Source organism: Bison bison, unplaced genomic scaffold (assembly GCF_000754665.1).
Source record: "Bison bison bison isolate TAMUID 2011002044 unplaced genomic scaffold, Bison_UMD1.0 scf7180017864508, whole genome shotgun sequence".
NCBI lineage: Eukaryota > Metazoa > Chordata > Mammalia > Artiodactyla > Bovidae > Bison > Bison bison.
In genome coordinates, this window is record NW_011495064.1 from 4,375,741 (window position 1) to 4,384,981 (window position 9,241).

The 9,241-nt window shown below is 44.7% G+C and overlaps 1 long non-coding RNA gene across 1 annotated transcript in view; it reads left to right on the forward strand.

Moving 5' to 3' along the window:
* Window positions 1–4,461: 4,461 nt before the first annotated feature.
* LOC104980824 overlaps window positions 4,462–9,241 on the forward strand; it is a 66,910-nt gene continuing 62,130 nt past the window's right edge. Inside the window, exon 1 of the long non-coding RNA XR_824308.1 lies at window positions 4,462–4,687. This is a non-coding gene — a long non-coding RNA (uncharacterized LOC104980824). The remainder of the gene's footprint in view (window positions 4,688–9,241) is intronic.

Consider the following 9,241-nt stretch of genomic DNA (forward strand, 5'->3'; position numbering starts at 1 on the left):
GTTACCAATTAAGTTTTTTTCTTATTAAAGTTCTATACAGATTTTCTACTTTTTTTCAGTTAATTTTATTTGTTTCTGTCCAGGGATCTCTTCATTTCATCTAAGTTTTGTAGCTTGTTAAAATTGCTCAGTTTTCCTTTATAATCCTTATTATTGATATAAATGGTCAGTAGTGATGTCTCCTTTCTTACTCCTAATCCTAGCAATTTGAATCTTCTCTTTGTTTCATGGCCAAGCTAGCTAAAGGTCTGTCAAAATTGTTAATATTTTCAAAGAACCAACTTTTAATTTTATCAATCTTTCTTCTTTTTTCTATTCTGCATTTCATTAATTTCAATTCTAATCATTTTTATTTCCTTTTTTAAAAAATTTTTCTAGCTTCTTAAGGAGAAAGGTCAGGTTACTAATTTTAAGTCTTTTTTTTTAAAATATAGCTGTTTCCAGCCATAAATTTTCCTCTAAGCACTGCTTTAGCTGCATTGCAAAAGTTTTGATACATTGAGTTTCCACTGAAATTTTTCTGAAAATGTTTTCTCACTTCCCTTTTGAGTTCTTTTTGACCCCTTGGTTATTGAATGCTGTGTTTTTTAATTTCCACCTACTTGTAATTTCCATTTGTCATTGATTTCAATTTTAATATTACGGGTGTCAGAGAACATACTTTGTATGGTATCAATCCTTTTTAATTTATTGAGACTTTTTAATGGCCTGTCAAACAGCCTATCCTGTAGAATCTTTCATACATAATTGAGCAGTATCTCAGATCTCTCCAAGTTCCCCCAGGTAAGTCTTCCTAATTCTTTCCTTTTAGGTTAATTGGTCAGCCTTTTGCTAGCTCCACCTGGTATCACCACCTTAGGCGGTTGCACTGTTAAATAATTACTACTGATTCCTTTCAGCAAATGCTTTGTGGATAGGGCCATTTGCACCAAATAAACCCTGAGTCAGGTCAAATAAAGACATTATACAGAGCGAAGTAAGTCAGAAAGAGAAAAACAAATATCACATATGAATGCTTATATATGGAATCTAGAAAGAGGGTACTGGTGAATCTATTTACAGGGCAGGAATGGAGACGCAGACACACAGAACAGGCTTGTGCACACAGTGGGGGAGGAGCTGCTGCCGCCGCTAAGTCGCTTCAGTCGTGTCCGACTCTGTGCGACCCCATAGACGGCAGCCCACCAGGCTCCCCCGTCCCTGGGATTCTCCAGGCAAGAACACTGGAGTGGGTTGCCATTTCCTTCTCCAGTGCATGAAAGTGGCTCCTCCATCCATGGGATTTTCCAGGCAAGAGTACTGGAGTGGGGTACCATTGCCTTCTCCGGGGGGAGAAGAGAGTGGGACAAACTGAGAGAGTAGCAGTACCACATATATATTACCATACGTAAAATAGACAGTCAGTGGGAATCTGCTGTGTGACACAGGGAGCTCACCCCAGTGCTCCGTGACAACCTAGAGGGGTGGGATGGGGTGGGAAGCGTGAGGGAGGTTCAAGGGCGAGGAGACACATGAATACCTATTCATGTCGATGTATGGCAGAAACCAACACAATATAGTAAAGCAATTATCCTCCAATTAAAAAAAAAAAAAGACAAGCCCTGAGAATGGAGCTTTTCCGGTAAGCTGTCAGGTCAGTCAAATAGTGAGGACTCCCTGGGGACATGGCTTTATGAAGTGCTCCAAATCCTTTTTTGCCCCTCTGGTGGCTGGGAGGCTGCTGGCTTTCACAGCTACCATGACAGCAGGGCTGTTGGGTTTCAAGGTTACGTATATCCTCCAATGAAAACACATATAAACACAAATATATCTTGCTTGAAAGTGAAAGTGTTAGTCACTCAGTCAGTTCTGACTCTTTGTGACCCCATGCATTGTAGCTCATCAGGCTTCTCTGTCCATGGAATTCTCTAGGAAGAATACTGGAGCGGGTTGCCATTCCCTTCTCCAGGGAACTTCTAAACTCAGAGATCAAACTCAGGGATCAAACCAGGTCTGCTGCATTGCAGGCAGATTCTCTACCATCTGAGCCACCAGGGAAGCCCTCTTATCATGCTTAAAGGCCCCCAGAGAAATTCTCATGTAGGTTGGTTCTAGTCCCCCAAATAGCACTTTAGATGATCTAAGTCCACATGTTTATCAGAATCCCTGGTCAGTTTGTTAAAATATAGATTTCTTGGCCCATTTTCAGAGTTTCTGATTCGGTTCTGGTGTGGAACCTGGGAACTTCTGTTTCTAGCAAGTTTAGAGAAGATGTTAATGCTGTTGTTGTTTAGCGACTCAGTCATGTCCGACTCTTTGCAACCCCATGAACTGCACATCAGGCTTCCCAGTCCTTCACCATTGTTCAAACTCATGTCCATTGAGTTGATGAGGCCATACAACCATCTCATCCTCTGTCGACCCCTTCTCCTCCTGCCTTCAATTTCTGCAAGCATATCAAGGCCTTTTCCAATGAGTTGGCTCTTCACTGATATCAGGAGGCCAAACTATTGAACTTCAGCTTCAGCATCAGTCCTTCCAATGAATATTCAGGACTGATTTCCTTTAGGATTGACTGGTTTGATCTCCTTACTGTTCAAGGGATTCTCAAGCATCTTTTCCAGCACCACAGTTTGAAAGCATCTATTCTTTGGCACTCAGCCTTCTTTATGATCCAACTCTCATATCCATACATGACTACTGGAAAAACCATAGCTGTTGTTAGGGAACCACATGTCGAGAGTTTCTAAAAGATGGCGATGTCTTCCCACAGATACACTTCTAGGATACCTTCTTCTCTTATGTTGTGATGCTTAGGGAATGCATAGTACCGTATTTACTAACAAACTTGTCTCCCTTTTCTCTTGATAATGTTCACTCTACACTGAAACTGTGGTCCCATTCCTTGCCATACTGAAAATGTAATTAATCTTTATAAGATTAAAAAGTGAATTACACAGCAATCAAATGACTAATGTTATTGGAAGCTGGACTATTTTTAGATGTTTGTGAATTTAAATGTTACTTTAAAAATTTTTTTGTTGTTGATTTCTTTTTAAGTCAGTAATTTAAACATTCTCTTGGCTGGATTAAAGTTTTGCTTTGCTTTGCTTAGTCGCTCAGTCCTGTCCATTCTTTGTGACCCCATGGGACTGTGTCCATGGGGATTCTCCAGGCAAGAACACTGGAGTGGGTTACCATGCCCTCCTCCAGGGGATCGTCCCAACCCAGGGATGGAATCTAGGAATCCCGTATTGCAGGCGGATTCTTTACCAGGGAAGCCCTGATTAAAGTTAACAAGGCCATAAAATGTATTGTCTGAACACTTTTGAGAACACTTTTTAGAATGAAAGGTGTAAAGTGAGAATGTCCCAGCTATACCAGGCTTATAATGGTCATCCTAATTTTAGAAGATAAAGTATATAAGTATTTTTGCATTTCCACAAGTTTGATTTCTTTTTTGACTTTAATTTTATGCTAGGGTTAAATTTCTGTTGATATTTCTTTCCATTTATCTGAAGAAATAATAGAAAGCTTTTTTTGAGTAAATTTCTTTTCATAAGAGAAAAAAGTCAGAAAATAAACTTCAAAAATAGTTTTATATTTACTTATTTTAATTCCAGACTGTTGTCCTCGTTTGGCTTTTGGTGACATAGGGAAGCTCAGATCTAAATGTTAGAGGAGTTTTGTTTAATTTTCATTTCTAACAGGTTAACATCTGCTCTTTTTAAAGTAAATTGTACATTGTTGCTTTTATACATGAGAGATGTGAGCTCCGACTAAGTGTTCTGGTTTATTGAATTAGTTTTCATTAAAGAATTTTTTTTCTAATAAAGACGAAGATAAATGTTCATATTCAGTCCATTGTTTCTCTTCCTCAAGAGAAATATTGTCTTAAAGTCCTATTAAAGAGAAGTTTTTCTTCTAAAACTTCAGACTCTTTTGTATTTCCCTTCTACGGAAAAATAGAACTTTGGGAGAGAGGTGTAAGGAGCTGCTATTTCGTGAGTCTATAAATGTATATTTAAACAATACGCCAGGACAGTCTGGAAGAGTGTTAGCAGCTCCTGTCTTCTTTTTGCTTATCTGTATCATCAAAGTATGATTTTAATTTTTGCTTATTTCTAGGTTGAATGTTGTTTCCTAGACGTGGCCGAAGGACCCCGGGAAGCGCTCTCCCCAAAGGGCCAGCGCGGCTCCCGGGGTCGCGGCTCTCTCCGGGGCCTTCTTCCTCGGGAATGCGTCAGGACCTCCAATCCTCAGTATACTTGAGGGCGAAAACGCCATCGTCCAATTAAAGGGCAGAAGTTCAAGAACTCCTTGCAGGCGATTTCGTCATAGCGGACAGCGAGTTTTGAAGGAACCTACACGAAACGCCGCGGAGGAGGACCCGCCGGGTGAGGGCGGGCCTGCCGGGAGCTGGGGAAGCGCGCATGCGTGGCGAGGGGGCGGGGCCGGCGTGGCCTCCGGAGCAGCGGCGGCGGCAGCGGCGGCGGCGGCGGGCTAGGAGCTGCAGCGCGGGTTGCGGGTTCGCGGCTGGGGTGGGCGCCGCGGGCCGGGACAGAGGGACCGATACCTGGAGCCAGACCGCAGCCCAGGACTTCGTGACCCAGAGGCGGCGCTGCTGCTGCGGGTCGGGCGCGCGCCCCGGCTGCACCGAGGACGGCCGGGAGGCAGGGCGCGGGCGCCGCGGGCCCGGACGCGCCAGGTAGGTGGCCGGGCCGGGAGTATCGCGGCGGCTGCGAGGCGCCGGAGACCGGGATGCTCCCCGGGCGGAGTTGGGGCGCGGCGCACACCTCGACGCCGGGCGCGCCGGACGCGTACGGCGCCCGCGGTTGTCATGGAAATCGTACAGCCTAGCGGTTCCCGGGCGGTGGCGTCTTTGGAGAACAATCCGACCCCAGCGACCCCCAGCCGTACGACACCTCGGGCCGCCAGGGGCTGAGGGGAGCCGGGATGCGGGGACGCGGCGCCCCCGAGGCCAGGCAGGTCGCGGCGCCTGCTTGGTGCATCTCCAGGACTGAATCTTAGTGACTCCAGACGCCGAGGCCTCGCGGTGTTTCGGGTGTAAACAGAACCGGCTTAAAATAAACATGCCTCTCGATGTAGGAAATCTGGTCCCATCCTTCCAAACTCTGACCTTTTCTGCCGGTCCACAGCCCCCAACAACAGTTCTGACATCTTTGCTTTTGATATTTTCTTTCTTTATGGCTTTGCTAGTCAATGAATTGAGGCCCGAAAGACCTGCAGGGTTTCTGTGACCGGCTCTTGAAAAGCCAGTCCTGAATGTGTAGGCCATAGGAGATTGAAACACTCAAAACGTCAACGGTAATTTACTCCTTTGTGGGCTAAGGGAGCTGTGATGGGGTCTGATGGGCTCCGCTCTCTCTCCCCTTGTCGCCTGCCCTCTGACATTACATAATCATGTATTCCTCCTGCCCCGAGTTCATCCATAATGACAGGTCATGAAAATAATCCTCTGGGTAAGAAAAAAGTGTAGGCAGTAGTAAAGTCCATCTTGTCTTCTTGCTTTGCCACTGAATAGGTTTTGTGTTGGGAGACTGCTTAAGAGTGGAATTTGGTTCGCCACCTGCCCATTTGGGCATCTAAACCGAGGGAGCAGGGGGTGGGGTGGCAGTTTGAATGTTGCAGTGAGATTCTGCCTGATTCATCTCTGTGCACGGTGGATGGTATGGACTGTGGGCAGTAGGGCTGGCGATGGAACGAGCTGTCTTGTATGCCAGTCCTGCATCTGCCAGTTGCTACCTCTGTTTTCCAATTTTCTCATCTCTGGAAGGTGAGAACAAAACCTACTGTGCTGAGTTTGTTTTGGAATCTAGATGCTGTTGGCATTGGTAAGTGCACATAGGCTAGCTATAGGTTGTCCTAGAACGAAGCCTAATTTTTCTTTGAAGACAGACTTTCTTTATCAGGAATTTTTGCCTTTGGATTTAGGCTAGGACCTTTGTTTGGGAGGGTTCTTTGTGGAAATGCTTATTTCTGGAAGAGTCGATTCACTGGTTTCTTGGAATAAAGTTGAAATGATGGTGCCCGTGTGGGAAGGTCAGTGTAGCTGTGCAGAGGTTTGGTGTCAGGAGGCCGAGGTGCTGCCCCAGGGGTCATCGCATGTGACTGGAGTCCACGAGGCCTTGTTCTCTGTGGTGTCTCATAAACAAGCCAAAGTTACAGTTATAGGGAGAGTTTGCCCTGAAGACAGGGCTTAAAGAAATAAATGCTGGAAAAATTCATAGAAAGGAAGGCTGTATTTCCACTGAGCTCAGTGGTAGAATCATTTGTATTTATTCTGTTAGCTACTTTATTTAGCTTTTTCATTAGGCTTAGGCCATCTCAGAGTGTTAGTTTGCTCCGGTGCAAGTACTGCCTCCTGTCTAGACTCAAGAGTAGACATTATATCCTATCGTTTTTGGAAACTGGATATTTTGTTGTATTGCTGTTAGACTTTAAGCCATTAGTAATTAAAAAAAAATCAATTTAGGGAAAGGATGAAATCAAATAATGTCCATGAGAGGTGGTTGTACGCTGTAAAGCACTCGACAGACCGGTTGTATCTGATAGAACCACTGACCCTTCAGATCCCTTTAGGCAGTTGCCTGCCTGGGAGCATTCTCCTCAGCCAGCAAATCTACAAACGCACCCGAGGAATGGAACTAAAAAGCCCGTGGGACAGACTGACCCTCCCACCCCCAACCCATGGCGTAACATGTCAAGAATTCAGTGAAAGCAGAGGCGGAGACAAGGGACCAAGACTATTTTATCCTGGTTTCTGATGGAAAACTCCTTTAGAGATTATGCATTCCAGGAAGGGCCCTGTGGCATCATCAGCTGCTCACAGCATCAGGAGCCTTTGGCTTTCACCAGGGAAAAGCAGCACGCGTTTGCAGAGAAGAAGGCTTGATTACGTCTTTGCTACTTCTGTGGAACTTGGTTAAGGAGCTAGTCCTAGTCTTGAGAGATCCTTCAACACAGCTTTTTCCAGTGTCCTGGAGCAGAAGCTTTGTGAGGAGAGCCTTTTCTGGGGAGACCAGTACTAAGACTGGGGCAGGCTGGCTTCATTTTGTCTCTCTATACTTTTAAGAAAAATACCATCGTGAACTTAATCCCCAGGAATTTACCTGTGTTTCTGTGCATATGCACACGTTGGTCTCTTAAAATCTTTTAATGTATTACTTCAGATTCGCTGAAAACTTGTAAGAATAATCCAGAGTTCCCAAATACCCTTTACCCAGATTCTCCAAATGTTGACATTTGCTTTATCCTCTCTCATGTTTGTGTGGGATCACTCCTCTCTCAGGACTTCCCAGGTGGCGCTAGTGGTAAAGAATCTGTCTGTAATGCAGGAGACAGGGGTTCAATCCCTGGGTCAGGAAGATCCCCTGAAGGAGGGCATGGAAACCCACTCCAGTATTCTTGCCTGGAGAATCCCATGGACAATGGAGCTTGGTTGGCTATAGTCCATGGGGTCACAAAAAGCTGGACACTACTGAAGTGACTTAGCACGATGCACACCCTCTTTTCTGAAACGTTTAATGTTAAGTTGTAGACTTGATACGCTTTTATTTATTGTGTGTTTTATAATAGTAAGGACATTTTCTTACAGAACAACAGTATGAAGATTAAAAATCAGGAAATTAAATGTCGACGCAGCACTAATCATCTACAGATCTTTTTCAAGATCTTGCCAGTAGCCACTTTAGCGCAAAAGGAAATGCAAGATTATGTGTTGTGTTAAACTGTACTGCCTTTTTAGTCTCCTTTAATCCGGAGCAGTTCCTGAGTCTGTCTTTGAATTTCCTGACTTTGACAGTTTTGGAGACAGTTACCTGTGTTTTGGATAATGTCCCTCAGTTTGGGTTTGCATGCGGTTTCCTCCTGCTTAGATTCACTTTATGCACTTTTGGCTGATGCGGCACAGGGGTGATATTGTAGGCATCTTAGCTGGTGGGAGGCAGACGCTCTTGATGAGTCCCGTTCTCTAGTCCTAACTTTCATCACCTGATTAAGAGGGTGTCTGCCTGTTTTCCTCACTGAAAGTTACCATTTTCCCTTTGTTGTTAACGTGTATATCATAGTAAGATCGCTTGCGACTATGTAAATGTGCTGCTTTAGAATCCATTGATGAGTCTTACCAGATCACTTTTGATAGTTGACAGATGGTGACTTTCTAATTCATTGTTTCTTTCCATGCTTATTAGTGGGAGTTGTACTAAAAGGAAGATCTTTACTTTCTCCCTCATTTACTCTAATTTATGTCTCTGCACTCACAAATACCTGCTTTATGCAACATAGTTACTCTCATTATTCATTTTTTTAAAAATTCTGGCTGTGCTGGCTCTTCCTGGCAGCTGCTGGGCGTTTTCTAGCTGCCTCACGCACAGGTGCTCCTCTGGTTGTGGTGTGTGGGCTCAGTAGTTGTGGCATGCAGGCTTAGATACCCCCCGGCACGTGGGATCTCAATTCCCTGACCGGGGATTGAACCTGTGTCCCTTGCATTGGAAGGCTTATTCTTAACCACTGGACCACCCAACAAGTCCCCTGTTTATTTTTCTGCTTAAATTGTCCCAGACTTGGCCTGCAGGAGCCCCTTCCAGCTGGCTCCTAGGTCCTTTTGACATGTCCTCCTCGTTCTTTGGGAACTTTTTTACTTTCTGGCCCCAAACTGCCTTGTACTTTCTAGTCCTGAATTCAGCCATTTTCCCTAAGAGTTCAAGTTCCTTTTCGTGGAGAATGGAATTGAAAACCCAGATCTGGGTGCTCCTTGCTGCTTCTAGGCCTCCTCAGTGGACGGATGTTCTCACTGGAAATATAAATGGAGACCCATTATACAAAATTGTCTCTGATTTGCTTTAATGCTGTGTCCTGGAGACCTGTATGTACTGACATGAAAAGTTTGGTCTGTATTCCAGAGTGTGAGTGTACCGTAATTTACCTAACTATCTTTTTTGATCTACATTTAGGTTGTTTCCATTTTTCTGCTCTAAAAATAGTGTGGAATCTGTGAACCACATCATTGTCAACACAGATGTTTCAGTCTTCTAGATTTCCAGAAGTAGATTTTCTGGGTTCAGTTCAGTCACTCAGTTGTGTCCAACTCTCTGTGACCCCATGGACTGCAGCACGCCAGGCTTCCCTGTCCATCACCAACTCCCAGAGCTCGCTCAAACTCATGTCCATTGAGTTGGTGATGCCATCCAACCATCTCATCCTCTGTTGTCCCCTTCTCCTCCTGCCTTCAATCTTTTCT